Here is a 17,575-nt window from a genome sequence, read left to right on the forward strand (position 1 = left end):
CCATCGTGCAATTCATACAGGGAAAGAAGCCATCTCCAAATATTTCCTTTAAGTCAGAATTACTGTTGTAATGAGAATTTTGTTTCCTTAGGCTCACAGTTCATCTCAGCTGTAATATTATCCTCTTTGCTACCTATGCAGACCTATACATAAACTGAACTGATTGTTGATATGTCCTCACAGACAAAGTTCAAAAAAATCTGCTGCAAAATCAGTAACATTCATGGGCAGAATGGGTAGCTTCCATAGCTCCTACAACAATGAATGGCAATGAAGAAAGAAGTCTTCTTTAGTGAGAAAATTTGTGATATTTTCAGGAAATGGGATGAAAATAGACACACTCTCTCTCTCTCTCTCTCAGGCTCTCCATGGGTATTGGATCCTGGACCTTTGGTAGTTACACAAAAGGTGTAATCTTTTTTGTGGGAAAACCTAGTGTCTCCCAGGCAAAGAAGTTACCATACCCATACGTTTTTCCCTTTTTTAGGCTGGCAGTTGTAAAGCTTAACCCATATTTCAATGTCACTGATGGATGCCTGACCTGATCCTGCCAAACCAGTGGCAAGACCAGCAACTCTACTAGTCTGTACAGCAGTGAGTTGGATACCAGTTTGGATCAGAAAGCACCAAGCTCTACCAAAGAGTAGCATGTGCAAACTGAAGCCTCTGGAATTAATTTCTCTGTATCAAAATACAAGGATGTTTCTCCCTACCCAATATTATTATCTTTTGAGCTTTTTAATTTGCAAACTTCTCTCTACACTTTTATTTTACAAGATGAAGACCTGTCTCCAGGGCACACATATTCTCCACAGCATCTTATGAAGCGTTCTTCCTCCTACTCTGGGTAGAATGACATTATTGTGATGCATGATGGCCTTCTCAGAAGCCATCCTCGGCCACTGGATTTTCTGACAATTGCGACGTTCCCCAGAAATCTCCACCAAAGCCATTGTGGGGAATGAGAAACATCTTCCCAAAAAAGTAACATAGGATAACAATTTGTCTAACACTGCTGTTAAAGAAGACCTATACACCTATAAACCTCCCATGCTGACCATACATTTTTTGTCCTATGTGAATGTAAAAAAAAAAAAAAAAAAAAAAAAAAAACCAACCAAACCCCCCCCCCCCGAAAATTACAGGAGTAGGCTAATTGAAAGCTGTAGCTACTACTGACACTAGGTGAGGAGTGTGCAGAACAAGGACACTTCCAGAGCTAATACAATCCTTTCTCATTTTCCTAATTTATAGCAATAGCCAAGCCAGAGTCCAGGAAAAGATCAACTAAAAATATTGGGGTCATGGGTCTATTTAATGCAGCAGTTAGCAGCAATGGATTTACAGGAGAAACTAAGGGGCACACAGTCTGGGTCGTGAGCTGAAGAAAATGCTGCTCTCTCTGTATCACCATTACAGCTGCATCCAGCTCCAGCTAAGGACATGGCAGCCCTTCCCCATCACTTCCTAGGCTGGGATGTTTCCCAAACAGGCAAAGCAAGGGCTCTCAGCCTTAGCTATCTATCACTTTGCAGTTCCTGCTCCACAGCAGTACTGGCGTTGCTCTGCCCCACGAGATGGATAGGAGTTACACAGCTTATTGGGCAGACACTTGTACTTAATGCATTTCTTACCCCTGATGCATGCCAAAGGCAGCATAGCCCAGTGGATACGCTGCGAATTTGGAAAACCGGGTTCTGCATATGACCACTCTGTCTCTCTGGATTCATTCCCTCTCCCTTCAGTACAAATGAATAATGAATCTGGTCTTTCTTTCCCCTTCTGTAAGCCCTAGCAGTAATGACAGCCCTCAGGCTATAACGATCATGTGAAACTCCTGTAAAGGACGGAGAAATTAACTGCATTGATCTGTCTACAAGGATTTCAAAACAAAAATGGCTGCCTCATGCAGAAGGAGAGGATGAAGAAGGTTTCCTATCCCTACTTTCCTCTTACATAATGGAAAGACATTTGCAGCCAGCAGGCTCAGAGAACTGTGCAGTTTTCCTGCCCTCGCAGGATTTCCACTAGTCAGGGAAGGAGGAACGTCGCTCTCCATGCTGAGTCAAGAAGATGCTCACTGCTTGAAGCAAAAGCTCTGAGTTTAGTGATCTCGTTCTGCTGTGAGCTACTGCTTTTACCCTCAGTATTGTCCTCTCTGACTTCAGAAACATACTTAATTTTTCACTTAAACAACAGAATTTAAACACACAAGTTGGTGGCTGCACATTTGTGATTCCCCTCTGCAGAGGTAAAGCAACGGTGCCTCATCAAGTGCCAGCAGCTTCAGTAAAGTAGGCCAATAGTCCCACAATATGTATCAGCCCACCTTAGCATAGTCAGTGTGTCTGGCTCTGTGTAAGCCATGTAGTAGGAGTATAATGGTCCAAAGTTTGGTCTGTTAAACATTTAAACAACATAATTATACTTAGAATTATGACTGTATGCTTTTCTACTACCTAGCACCTGCATAGCTTTATGTGCTTAAACAAACTCAGTGCCAAGAGGCCAAACTGGGAAGGCAGCATTCTACACTTCCTCTGGAAAGGTGGGAACAGTGAGGGAGATAAAAGTGGAAAATCAGATCCCTTAAGCTCTTTAGGAGAAAGATTTTTTTGTTACTGAACAAGTAATTTGGAATCATAAAAGGAATACTGAGAATGTCCTTGCTTTTTAAGATGCTGAGTATGATTTCACAGGACTGTAAATAAGCAGTAACTCCACTGAGATTTCTAGCTGCACTACAGTGTAAGTAGTGTAAAGGAAATCAGAATCCAGACCTACACCATCGTTTTAACAATTCCAATAAGATATTGTGGGGAGCATGTATTCATGTTGTAACTCCACTTCACAGTTTGTTAGTAGGAAATAGAATTCAGCTTGAATTCTTTCAGCACAGCCTGAATGGTGTGATTATTGCCCCATAATATTCCCTTACAGAGCATTCTTGCTCAATTCACTGTAATTTTTGCTACAGTATCCTTTTCCACAACTTTTTGGCTTTTTTTAATCTCCTAATTTTGGCCAGGTTGTATCACCCTACTGCTACTAATTCAAACCCCTTTGTTTACCCCCACTGTTGCACAGTGCCTAACTCTCTGATTAAAAGAGGAATCTCCTCCCTTATTCTGACTTCCTTCAGCATGATACTGGCATTGATTTGCTGCAGTTCGCTCTTCTTTACTTCCTACATGCAACTCCATGTGCTAAGAAGATGCTCTCCACCTTTCTTCCACCACTGTTGTTGGAAACTGGAAAATTCTATCCCATGGATATTTATATAGCCTTCTAGCAATATCAATGTGCTTTGCTGTACTTCAAACATGGTGTGCCTTGTTTATGGGGATGGGATTCTGTTTGCATTTTTTTCCATTTTCTTCATGCCCTCTGCTTTTATTAATCAAAAGAATGTAACTTCATATAAATTGGATAACACTGTGTTTCATCTGTGTAGTAAGGATAAGAGAAGCAACATCCTATAAGAGTCTGAAACAGTAAGAACATGGTAAACGAAGAAATTTGATAGGGTTTTTTTTCATAATAAGGTCACAGTAAAATAATGACTATCACAGTTAATATCCCATATTTTATTAAAATAAAAATGCATGACAAAGTAGAAGTAGTTATACAGTAGAACTTTACTGTAAACTTGTATAGGAAAATATGCTTTTATTTCCCAAAGAAATAGAAATGAATGTAAAAGGGTTCATGTTTGCAATTATGGAATCTAAGTATATACCAGATCCTAGGTGGCCTCAGGAGAGTTTGAAGTATCACGCTGTCTGTCTCTCAATAGTAATGCACTTTTTACCATTGCACATTGTTTTATCTGGTCAAATTTTCAACCTTTTGGAAGCCAAGGTGAAAGCTCAAACTTCTTTGCTAAAAAGTATATCCATTGTGTATTAAAATATCCAGAATGATTGATTCAGTCAAACCCAACATCGACTCATCAGCAGGAGAACAAGCTAAGGAGGCATTATATCTTTCTCTAGCCCACCACTTAAACTCAGGCATTCCAATCTAAAAGGGCAGAATTGTTCCTTTGAGGAAAATAATTAACCAGAGCAGGAGAGGGAAAGCTGGAACGAGAGAGACCTCTAGTGACGGGAGCATCCAGCCTTGACCGGGAAGGGTCTTATTGTCCTCGTCCCGCTCCCCGTCTCTCCCCGCGGACCCTGTCCCTCAGCCCGCCCTCCGCCCCAGGACGGGGCAGAGTCCTGCGGGGCAGAGTCCGTATGGGGAAGGGGCTGCCCATCTCTGCGGGGGATGCCCGCAAGAGCCTACCGTCTGCTCTTTTCTTTTTTTTTTTTCTTCCCTTTTTTTTTTTTTTTTTTTTTTAATTTTTATTTTGTTCTAGCAGCCCCAAACGGCAAGTATTTGTCTCAAGTCATTTGGCAGGTACAGTCACTATTCAAAGCCTTGTCTCACCAAGTCCTCTTCTTTCTTCCTGGATGTAATGTGAGTGCAAGGGATTCCGTTGGTATCAGGGCTGGTAGCACAGAGTCGTGTCCGTGGGACAGCTCAACCCACCGTGCCCAATGTAAAGAGTTTGCACAATTGGGCCCCAAGTGTGTGAAATCTAGATAATAATAATAATAATAAATAATACTACAGGCTATTTTTTATTTTAATAAGAAGACTCAAAATATTCAGGGGCAGAGACAGGGGAGACATGCAGTGTGTATTAAAGACAGGTTATCAAAAAGAAACTGTCTCTGGATTATGTACAGTTTCACTTGACTGAAGCTTCATGGAAGATTAAGCTTCTTTTGTTCTCTGTGCTGTTTCACATAGATCAGTTGATGATGTGCAGAATAATTTTAACCACATATTAAACAGTGGTTAATCTAAGATAAGGGGATGAGCAAATATGAATAGTGAATGGTGTTTTTAGTGTTAATGCTTATTAGGGATGGAGCAAGCAGTTCATCAGAAATTTAAACTCTTTGTGCAGGGTTCTCAAAAATATATGTATAAAGATAAGGTCTGTTTACTGTTTCAGTGTTTACCAGCCAGTGTCCTGTGTGGTACACATAATTTATAAAAGATCAATCACTTCTCTCTGATTTATGGAGAATAATAGCACCAAGGTGACAGACTTCTGAAACTGCAGCAGACATGGAAAATAAAATAGGCAGAAAGTGTTAAAATCCAGGGTGCTGTATCAAAGACTTGCAAGTATTAAGCTAGTTGGGTAGCATTTTTAACAGGTGAGGGAGGTGGAGTTGTGGGGTTCTGCAGCATACAAAAATAACACATTGTATTCTCCTTAAATTATGGCATTTCCAAAATATTACACTTCATACTTTTGCTGGCCCCACAGGAGACCTTTTCACTGCCTTTTCTCTTGTAAAGATTTAATTGATCTCCTTTGAGGCTAGGAGAGATCTAATATTTTGCAGATCTATTTTTATTTTCAACTTTTGCCTTAATCCCCTTCATATACCTTTAATTTCTTCATTTGAATTAATTAAGCTCTCCTCAGATATATGAAGATGATGAGATTTCCCGACCCCATTCATCACACAGGTTATTCACAGTTCTTTCCGGAATTTTGCCAACAGTTCTCAGCAATTTGCCAAGGAAACCTGTTTGTTACTTGTGTGTAAGTATTTCAGCAAGCCCAGAAATTGGGCGACTGGCACTTTGAAATTTACAGTGAGAGCATTTATCTTTTTCAGTAGACTCTAGTAACATAAAATTTGTTCATATAGCTTTGGTTTTTAGGTGACAATAGGACATCACTGGGGAAAGGAATAAGTACATAGCAGTTTAAGTAAGCAATGACATTACTAAAAAGGGGAGAAAGAGCTTGATTCCTTCTTTCTGAATTTACCTTTTTTTTCTTTTCTTTTTTTTTTACTTTTTGTTTTATTTTTCTTTTTTGAAGACAGAACACAAGTTAATGGTACAAGTTATATTCTGTATTATCTCCTCTCAGCCACCTGCTTTTCTGCTCTGATCACATTTACTCTTACGTGCTGCATCTTCATTTTTCTTTTCTCATCCTTCAGACATTTATTGCATGAAAACAAGCCTTATCAATCAGTTCCTTGAATATATTGCTGATGGCAGAAGAACTACGGGGTCTCCTTTAGTGAATAACTTCATCATCTTTGCCTCATCATCTCTGATCAGATAGGCGTCTGGGCTACTTTTCTCCTGTAGGTGGACTCCTCTCTAAATATTATTTAGACTGTTGCTGGAGGTGCTCTGCTGCAGAAATGTATTTGGCACTGCAATATTTGTGCATAAAATATGTGCTGATCTTTTAAATATTAAAAGATTCATTGCTAATCCTGCAAAAAGGTAAAAAAAAAAAATAAAAATGAAGAAGTGTACTGTATTAGGAACGAGCAGGAAGAAAATGGTTAATCAAATCTATTTACCAATCATTCTTATAAAGAGAGACATATGGTTTCAATTTTCTTATTGAAATTGAATTACTGGTTTAGGACAGGTTGGCAAAGTAAAACCATTTCATATGTAGCCATCCAATACTCCCTCTTTTTCTTTTTAATCTCCAGACATATCTGGCAAGTTCAGAGATTGTTTTCTGGAGTCAAGGGATCCCAAGCTACAGAATCATCTCACTGTGATTTTTTTTTTCTCACTTTTATTTTCCACTTTCTGATAATACAAACAGATAGAACTTTGTAAACTTAAAATATCAGAGATTTCGTTTCCCTACTTTTTGAGTATATTTTCTTAAACATCTGTAGAGGCAAACAAATTCTGTTTCTATATCCCTCACAGGAGAGGAGTATGTTTAGGAGTACACTTTTTTTTTTTAGAAATTAGGTTAACCATGTACATCATCATTCCTTGAATTGTCAGGGAAAACACCTCGGAAATATTTTTATCCTTTTAATCACTATTACAAAGCACCAGACACAGATATTCTAGTCTAAGTGTGAAAGAATATTTCAGTAGGAATTGAATTTATGTTAGTGTTACTGGACACCTAAATTTCTTCTTAAACATCTGGGACACTTTTTGTGGCATTCACAAACCTCTGCTCATCTGTCTCCCGGGTCTGTACGTGCTTCACATGCTTGCAACATAGTAGTGAGACATTTGTTTGCAAGATATCTGTAACTGCTCCATTTCTGAAGCTACTGCTGTTCACCTTCACTACAGCCTCTTCAGCACTGGACTCAAGTAAACCTGTTTTTCCTTGGACTGGAGTCCACCATCAGATGGCCGCTATGAAACCTGAAGGGTGAAAACCAACAACTGAACTGTGGTTGAATTTCACCTTGCTGTAGCTGCTTTGCAAATAAGGTTATGCATACACACACAGTTTCTTTCCTTGAATATACACATAACTACCAAGGTCCTGGTGGTCCTCAGTCAGAGCATCAGACCCTGTCAAAACCCATGCCTCCCCCCACTTAACCCACCAGTGACAATTTAACATATATCTTTAGTGCACATCTAAACTGCATCAGGTGTGCTTGGACAAGAAGACCATACACAGTGATTCAAAGAGCAGTGCTCTGGGGGTTCTTGTGGGATGTCAGAAACCCTAATGTCAGTTGATATGAAAGAGGAGCCTGATGTGAGGTCTTTTGTTGTCAAAGAAGCTAGGCTGCTCTTAACACAAAGCTATCATCTAGGGTTTTTTTAATAATATGTCCTGATTGGAAGTTTTATGTCCTATTAAAAACAAAAAAGAAAGAAACAAACAAACAAACAAACAAAAACCCCAAACCCCTAAGTCAGTTGGAAAAAGATTGATGCTTTATTTAAAGTGCATGGATGGAAAAAAATGTTAAGCCTGACATTAAACAAGGCAAAATACTATTTCAAAGCCAAGTCTCTTACCCTTGGGTGAATGCCTGAGCCACTCTTTTGCTAAGGAAGGTTTGGTGCTTAAATCTTGTTCTGAATTTTCATCTAAATGCTACTATTGTCTCATGCCAATGAAAAATTAATGGCTGTGAAAAGAGTGAAATAGAGTGCATCATTCAGGCACACACAAAAAGGTGGAAGTTCTGCCATTTTCTGGCAGGTTCCTCAGCTGCTTGTTAGTTGGTTCCTTGTTCCCTCCCCTGATGTGCTTCATTCCACCTCATCTTGTTACGGTGAGTTTGTGCACCTCGTTGTGAAGGCCTGTGCCGGATGCCAAGCCAGAGGTGCCCCAGGCCACTGGGGAGGGAGAGGCCGACAGCTGCAGGGCATCCTGCAACGAGTCAGTCTAGGGTTGTAGAGAGAAAATTGCTTCTGTTGGTAGCTATGGGCTGGAATAAATGATGTGGGGAGGCAAGCTGAAACGTCCCAGAGAAAGAGGAGAAAGGACATTCAGTGAGAATGAACGAATAGTGACAGCTGATAAAGACTTTCCAGTTTGGGCCAACCCATCCCATAAAAAGAAAAGATCTTGCAAACTTATTACTGCACAGGAGTGCAGTGAACACCATGGCCTTTTTCCCTTCCTTTCTTGACTTATCACAACAAATGACATCATGGATCTGGTGTCTGAGTTCCAGAATACAAAAATAGACTTTTTATGAAAAATGAACAAAATAGAGCTAGGAGGAAAATAAGATAATGGCTCACAAACATTAGATCAACGCCTAAAGAGGTTTTCCTTTTCAAATGGGTTTCTTTATTAATTCCATTCGTTAATATCTGCATTAATAGCTTTTTGTTCATAAACCAGGGAGCGACTGATTAATAACTTCCACTAATTCAGTCTGGGAACAGGAACAACATCATTATATCTTGGCAAACAATGATTGCCGTGAAAGAAATGTTGTACAGGTGAGGTAAAATATGTGTGAACAGACAATTGGCTGAATTTGCTTTTAGAAGCCATATAAAACTTGGGAGTTACAAATATCTCTGCAGAAACCAGGACTGTGAAATAATTCCCAAAGTAACAAAAGCTGGGAACACATTTGTGACCAATTAAGCTATGTGATTGGTTCTAATATATATTATCATTTTCCCAGGTAGCTGTAAAAGTATGAAAAGGTGAACAAAATGACCATCTCATAATAACATACTTCCTTAGCATGATGGATAACTTTTGTTATTTGCTTCCTCAAATACTTAATTAACTCTATGGATGTTTCCAAGTTCCAAGAATACAATTTTCAAAAGTTAAAGTCTTTTAGACAAAGGATCTGAGAAAAAAAGTGAGAGCAAGTACTTTGAAAGTAGGAGAGAAAATCAAAGAAGAGAGGGCTGGTGAATACAACCCGTAAGGCATGATGCTCTCCTGCAGCAGGTCCTGCAGGTTCCATGAGGCGTTGCCGTCACCCTAGTGCTTTACCTGCCAGGCAGTCCCCACAGGGATTTGAGTGTGAGGGTGCAGATATGCCTTGTGGTGGGCTCCTCTTAATTTTTTTTTCAGTATTAGAAAGTATATTTTGCCTTAGATAGACTGTTTCTAGTGAACCCTATCCACATCTGTTATTTCTTCTGATTTCTATAGACTTTTTGAATTTATGAAGAATTCATAGATTGCTTATACAAGTATATTTAACAATTCGTACTTTTTTCTGAATTAGAAAGCATCCTGGGGAGTAGCAGAAAATGAAATTATTTGTAAATACAATTTGCAATCCATATCTTCAGTGAAACTTAAAAACCTTAGTCATATATAGTTTCAAAATCTTGAAGAGGATATTTTTGCTAAATGTGGAGGGAATATTCCTTGTTTTAACCATATGTATATTCTGTAGCACTTTCTAAATTTAAATACACTTTATAATCCCTTGGAACTGTGATGAGCATAAGTCTATGTAGAAGTTGATCTCATAAACAATCCTGTTTGTTTAATAAATGGTCCTGTTCATGAAGGGGATGATAAAGACAAATAGAATGCAGTGTTAGAAGCATGAGCAATTCAAAATCTGCCTCTCAGATTGACCCACAGAAACAAAGTTCTGCTCTGAGACACTTAAAAAGAAAATGGACACTTGTCATATTACAATCATGAGTATTTCTTGTTTTCCAGCCGTTACTAAGAATGTTTAAGATACTCATGAACTGTTTTTGCAGATATTTATACATTTTAAGTCTTTTGGTAGCTATAGTCTTTAGTCATTTTAGTACATTGAGAACTAATCTCCAAGTCTGTCAGTCCCATTTTGCATTACAAATCATTTGTAGTTTTATAACTGTCATTTCCAAGGACATCTGGAAAAGATGGATTTATGAAAGGTTATCGTGCATTCTAAGGAGGCCAGGAATTAGCATGACTTTGTAAAGGTTCTTGTAAATTGAGCAGCAGCCATCACTGGCAATAAGCTGTTTTCTGCTCTAGTCAAGTATCTTTATTTAAATATTAAGAAAGAGGTATGACCTTTGGCCTCAAAGATCACTCTGATACAGCAATAGCACAATCTATTAGCTGTCAATGAAGTATTATGGCCCTGAATCTCTCAAGACACCTATTTGTGGACAGTGTTATAATAACCCTTCCATTAGGCATCCCCAAGGCAAATAACCTTGGCTTTAACAGAGTCAGTTCAAAATTCCTTGGAGTAACATTAAGAGAATATCTGGTTTGTGTCAGTTTAGGATCAACTACCAGCATTAGTCCCCTTCTGTAAATTGTAAGTAGCTGTGGATTTATTAGAATTATTTTATACATGCCCACAGGTAAATATTAAATACAAAGAATGTGAAAACTCATATTGCTTTCTACTTCCTACATGGAATATATATAGATTAATGGATACCTGACAGGTCTGAGTGTTTTAAAACGATCCATTTTCTACTGTATACATTTCATTTCTTTTGTTGATGGAAATTACACAGTGCCACTAGAATCAAATTGCACCCAAAAGAAAGAAAAGAAAGTAATAAATTAAAACAGTAAACATGATAAAAAGCAGCCTAGATAACACTCCTATGAGCTGGTATGTCATCCTATATAAATAATTAGGTACAGCTACAATGAGATTAGCAAACACTCTAAGAAACTGAAAGATTTTTGCATGCTGTGTCTTTTTTGTCTCCACCACATTTCCTGCTCTTCAGGTGTCAGTATGTTTAATACTCAAAGTTACAGGTATCAGTATGTTTCATATTCAAAGTTAAGTCCAAGACCAAGTATTTTTAAATACGTGGGATGTTCAGAACAAGTATTTTCTTCAGATCTCCTCTGTTGTTTAGGTAAAATAAATCTGATTATGCTCCCTTAGTATCAGCTGAACTGCTTTGAAAACTACAAGAGTATCCCTACATAAGTAAAACCAGCTAAGGTTGTTTGCACTTTCTGCAAGAGAACAGGTCTGAAGCCACCTTCCCTCAGAGGTAACAATCAAGGTTAAACTCCATTTAAATACTTTGAAAAATCAGAGGTATCTGCAAGTATTAAAATTAAACTACTAAAAATCCTATTAGCATTTCAAATATTTTCGCCAGCATTCTGGTCATAGTGTTTTTTCTGAATACAGCTTTAATGTGTAATACAAATGGCTTTTGTTGCTGAAACACAGCAAACAATTGAATTGAATGTTGTGCAATCAAAAGAAGTTTAGCTGGTTCTGCAAGTACAGCTTCTATCCAACTTTATTTTCTGTTGATTTTTAGCCGTAGTAGACCATTCCTTAGGCAGGAATAAAAGCATTCATGTGATGGGAATCTACACGAGCTGTCCCCCCACGACGTTCAGTGCCTCCACACTGCCTCCCTGTCCCCAGAAGGGCTTTGATGGAGCCACGACAGTGATGGATCCCCTCCAGCCACTGCCCCCAGGACTCTTCTGCTCAAGGAAAGTTTACACATTGCAGAAGAAGAAAGCACCTGAATTAAAATAACTCAGTGCTAAATTGGACAGTTCTCTCTGCTTAGTTTTGAAGAGTCCCCTTTACACCCCCCACCACCTGCAGTTCTTGACCTCCTTAGAGGGTTTTATAGGAGGAAGACGAATAAAGAGAAAAAAAGCTGTGGAGGCAATAGTCTGCCATGCTGTGATCCTCCGCCTAATGGGTGCATTGGGATTTATCCCCTTGCCTAACAAAGGCAAAGGAGACAACTTCTACCTAGGTCATGACTGGAAATATTTAAAACTCAGGTGTAGCTTCACGTTACAGCCAAGAGTATTCGGCTCCTGAACAAATGCCATCACTACCCTGGGCAATGTGTGCTTCAGGATCAATCTTTTCAGACAGGGAGCCAGCCCCTGACAAGAGAAAGAAGCTCCTGGGTCAGACTGGACAATACCAAAATTTTGCAGCAGCTATTTTGGCCCTGACGTTCTCAGGGACAGAAGCTGTGGGGCCAAAAGTTGCAGCACAGTGGAAGAAAATCTCACATTTCTTATGACCCTGAGAAGCTTATTTCAAACCAGTGCTAGGGAACTCACATAGCTTCAAAGCAAACAATTAAGTTGAGAATTACAGCAGTTGTTTTCAAGTGTTCAGTTCTCACATATTGCACACTGTGAAGGCAATATTCGCTGTCAATAAAGGGCACTTGACTTTTGGTTCATTCTTCCTTTAGCACTCCTCTCACAGTGATATTCGATACAAAGCCATTTTCTTTCATAGGGCAATACATGGCAGAATCTAGGATGTAATTTAAGCGGCTCTATTGATATCATAAATTACAAGAAGTCTGCTGAAGCAGTTTATGAATGGCAGTAAAAACCTGAAACTGAATTACATCATTAGAATCATGCACCACATACATGTATTATTATTTATAATAGAGACCAAAGTGCCTCTATATTTCATAGACAAGGAGGATACCATAGGATCTTGTGCTAAATAGGAAGAGGACTTCCACAGCCTCTTGCTAGCAAGTGTACTCCAATAATGGAATAGAAAAGCAATGTTTATGAAGTCACTTTGTAAAGGAGGAAAGAAAAACGGGTCTCTAAGCCTGAAAAAGTGCAATATCACTGCAATGCTTTCTACAATATAAATTCATTTTGCAACTCTCCAAGTAACGGCCTTGCTCCACATACCAGAATTAAATTTGAGGAGGACACTGAAGATCTTAATTATTTCAGTACACAGGATCTGTGTCCATATTTCAGAGCACATATATAAATCTGATTTGGTCAACCAGATCAGTGTCTCTGTGCTTTTAAATTCTCTGGCTGGTACCATGGTCTAGCACAAGTACTTTAAAAATACAGTTGCATAAAGACAGAAAGAATAATAACAAAGTTGTAGTCTCATAGAAATAGTCTGTAAACAGTCCCAAATCACTTGCTCTCAGTTTGCTTGAGAATTTAGTTCCCCAAAACAAAGTAATGCGTGACCTATTTTCAGACTCCAGACATCTACTTCAGAAAATGGGCTTTGAAAGGGAAAGACCAAATAGACACATTTTTGCAAATATTTTCATGTGAACTGTGCTTACTTCTCCACCTTGCTACACTGGCAAAATAAGACATGAGTCTGATGGCTGCAGTAATAAGCATATTTTTGTTGGCCTATCAAAAAGATAATTTTGTAATCTCCCATAAAACCACTTATTTAGAAGAAAATCTCCAGTAAAGCCAACAGACCTTTGATGTAAAATCTGTTCCCATCAGCAAGGTTATCAAAAGCAAGCCATATGCACCTCCTGGTAACACTGAAAGTACCTGGAGCCAACCATCCAGTTTGGGATTTCGGGGGCCTAAGGGAACCAACATCTGTTTATTACTGGATTTCAATATACTGAGCAACAAAACTAAGTTGGTTCCTCTGAAATGGCAAGGCTTAAAGGACAAATAAGTTTATTTTATTCCCATACTTGGTAATATTGAGGATCAAGATATGTAGAAAACCATTTCTGGCCTTTTAAATAACGATACAATTACTTGTCACCAGTAGTGCATTGGCATTGTTTCACAGCTATCAACCTGTGAAACCGCAGGCTGATCTGCCAGGTTCAGCTGTGGCTGCAGCTGGTCTCTGACAAGCAGGAGGAACTGATGCTCCTCACACTTTCACCAGCCTCTGGAGGGGGAAGAGCAGTAAGGAAGGGAAGGAAGAATATCTGTGTTTTACCCTGAACAATTTGGAAGTTTGAAAAGGGAGAGAATGATGTGAGAGAGGCGGGTGAGGGGAGGTACTCACAATTTACCCCACTGGAAGCTGCAAATGCCCTGAAAGAAGCTCCTTTCTTTTCCTGCAGGAAGGGACAGGTGCTGCCAGAGCCCAGCCTGGTACTCTCCTGCCTGCCTTTCAGCCTGATATTTTCCCTTGAGCGGAGATCTTCCTACTGGTGCACCAGAGCCCATTCGTGACATTTTGGGATCAAGAATGTACCTTCTTTTGTTTTGCACGCTCCTTAACCTCAGTTGTCTCAGGCTTTGCTTTAATTCGCCCAAAGGACACTCTACCCACTGCAAAAGAGCAAGTCAAATTCAGTGTAATTTAGAGTGTAAATTCCCAAGTGGAGACAATGCCACTTGAGTGTTTATTGCAGAAATCAATTCTCTGGCCCATGCTTATGGTTGACCATGCTTACTTTACTTTGCAGTAAGACTAAATTGCTTTGTGTCAGTTTGTTTTTATAGCACGCTGTCTGTCTATATTAGCTGTCCTGCAGCAGAAACTGTTTTCCAGTGGAAATGATGAAATGGTATTTTTGCAATGACTTTGGGTATTCACTTTACTTTCCTAATGGCTCAGTAGCAATGCAGGGTTTTTCCTTGGTGAGGTTCCTCTCCCCTAATGATGAGGAAAGGTACCCATGGCACAGATCAACTAATTGATAAAAGACATTATACTAAGAAGTTTTAATGTCATTGTCTTATCATTTAAAAAGACAAGTTTCCTTTAGCTCAGCCTGCTCCTGGGAGAGTGTGTAAAATACTTTCCTAGCAGATTTTTTCCAAATTCTATATATTAAACTTAAATAATTTGGAATCGTTTGGTAACTGAAGGCAAGGCCACTACAAGTAAATACAAACGTGTTTATGTAAAATATTAAAAAAAAAAAAAAAAAAAAAAAACAAAAAAAAAACCCAAAAAAAACCAAACTCCTGTTAACCACCATTCACAAATTTCATGTTCTCAAAGGGTTTGTAGCAGGGAGAGCTCTTGGCCTGTGCTGGGCTTTGTCTACCCTCTTGTTCAAACCCCCTCAGGCTCAGTGGGAAGAAGCCTGGGAGGTCTGCAGAGGAGCTCAAGCGCATGGCCAGAACCTTCCTTGTTATCATGGGCAACCAGATTGTGTAACCTCAGTTTTGTACTTACGGATTTTGAACCTGTTAGGTATTAGCAGGGTTGCAAGGTGACCCTGCTCTTGATTTCAGGCAAGATGATTAGGAGACTTGTGCCAGCTCCAAGGAAAAAATCCAGGTGGAAAGTGAGGCTGAGGAGAGATGTTCCTCTCTGGAGGGAAAGTAGGACGGGACTCAGCACCAGAGCCTTTGTTCGTTTGACTCTGCCAGAGGTGGGACTGGTTGCGGAAAAGCATGATTACCATCACTGCCACCTGTGTTGCACAGACACGAGGTCCTGGGACATCCCTGGGCTGTCGTCGGGGGATGACTTAGGGCACGTTAATGTTACGTGCTTGAACTCCAGAGGCACAGAAGAGAAAGTAAATTTCTAATCCAAGGAGTAAGTTTTTAAAATGCAAAGGCACTTTGAGGGAGCCATTACTTTTTGAATGGCTCCTCTGTTGCAAAAAAATGCCCATCTAGGAATGTTTACATTTTGATTCCTGAAAATTTGCAGATATAATACCACTTCAACCAAGGCACTTCACAGAAAACACTGTTTATTTCCTACTTTCACACAAAGTGATGTTTCCAACATTAATATATCTGCTAATCACAGCAATCTGTGATGTGGCTTTCTGGATAACTTAGCAACAAAAAAAAATATTTTTTTTTTAATAAGGGAAAATTAACATCTTAAGTCCCACCTAGAAATCTAAGGGGAAAAGATATTATGTCAAGGGTCTAGGTGCTGATGCAAGGATGCTAGGTTTTCTGAGGAAGTAAGATGATTAGAATAACTGGCCGTCCCAGTCTTCTGAGATCTACCCTCCTATACCCTGATATACTGCTGTAAAATAGGAGAGTAAAAATTAAATTGTCTGAGGAAACTACATGGCAGGTAGGGATGCCACCTTACTAAAACGCATGAATAAAATTACTGTATTAGCCACGATCTCATCATTTTAGTATGTATACTTGGTACAGGGATCTTATCTGGGGGAAAAATGCAGCTTGGAAAGTAACCGAGATTATAGACCTCAATGACATTTGAAATAAATACTGGTTATTTCTTATGATTTGGGGAATTTCCCCTTCTTATACAAAGTGTTGTCTATCAAACTCATAAGCATATGAATCTCTTTGACTATACTATTTTTCAATCTGCCTGTTCATAACTCAGCCTCTTATACCATTATAATGCTTGAATGATTCACATGCAATGTTTCCAATCCACTTTTCCCATCTTGTGAAACTTTTTAACAAAATGTTAGCATTTGCAGGCACCAGATGTTTTGACATAAGGAGAAGCAATATGTAAATTTTAATCCATGCTGGGAACAATAGCCTGAAGGCACCTTTTTCTTATTACATGAATCATATACTTAACCACAATGTGGTGGATTATATAAAAATCATCACCACCTTGAATATAGAACACTTGTCTTGTGGTTGCCAATTAATGAAACTGATATACATTTATCTTGATGGGTACCAGTGGTTTAAACAATAAGCCTTAGCAGACTTCACTGTTGCAGCCTCCTTTATAATTAGACTTTTGGTCTGATTATTATCACAACTTCATACATTTTCCTCTAATCTCCCATTGGTTGTCAGTACAAGTTATGCTGACATTAAATCTGTTTGTCTGTCAATTGAAAATATCACTAATCAAGCAGTATATCACACAGTGCTTTTTTAATCTCTGAAATAACTTTTGGTTTTATTTTCTAATGCTGTTTATTTAATTGTTAAGTGTCTGAGTCTGCAACAGGCTGAGCATTGCCTTTCTTCAAAGTGAACTGAGAGCTCTCAGTCCCTCACAAAGGAGCTGAGTACCTTTTATGATCAAATCCTAAGTACATAATAAATATGTAAAAAGGCAAAGCTTCTTTCCACTGCTAATCACTGAACTTTAAATAATATTTATAAAAATATTCTGTTTTAATACTGATAGGAGTGTCTTAATGATTTGATGAAATAAAGAGCCTGAAGAACATCTTTATCACAAATAGAATGTTTATCTGATGTACACAAACAATGAGTACTATTTTACATGAAACAATGAACTATTTCAAAACTATAGCTGAAATATATGTTACTACTCAACAACTTTTGCATCATTCCATGCACAGAAAGCACCAAATATCTTCTGAAGAAAGCAGCACTTTTGAAATTAGCAATTCAAAATGCAATCTGAACCCTTACTTAATTCATTAAGTAAGAGTATCTTTTAGTGCCAAATGCTACCTAATTATCAGCTTTAAAAAAATGTTTTACATCTTAAAATACAATATTCTGTTTATCCTAGATTGTCTGGGGAACATCTAGTACATTAAAAGGTTTTTGTAGAGCTTCTAAGTGATTTAACTGATATCATCATGCCTGCTAGCAATTTTGCAACATTCTGAAAACATTTTCCATAAATCAAAGCCTTAGCAGCAG

The sequence above is a fragment of the Pterocles gutturalis genome, unplaced genomic scaffold (genome assembly GCF_000699245.1).
Source record: "Pterocles gutturalis isolate BGI_N339 unplaced genomic scaffold, ASM69924v1 scaffold38419, whole genome shotgun sequence".
NCBI classification, from domain to species: Eukaryota; Metazoa; Chordata; class Aves; order Pterocliformes; family Pteroclidae; genus Pterocles; species Pterocles gutturalis.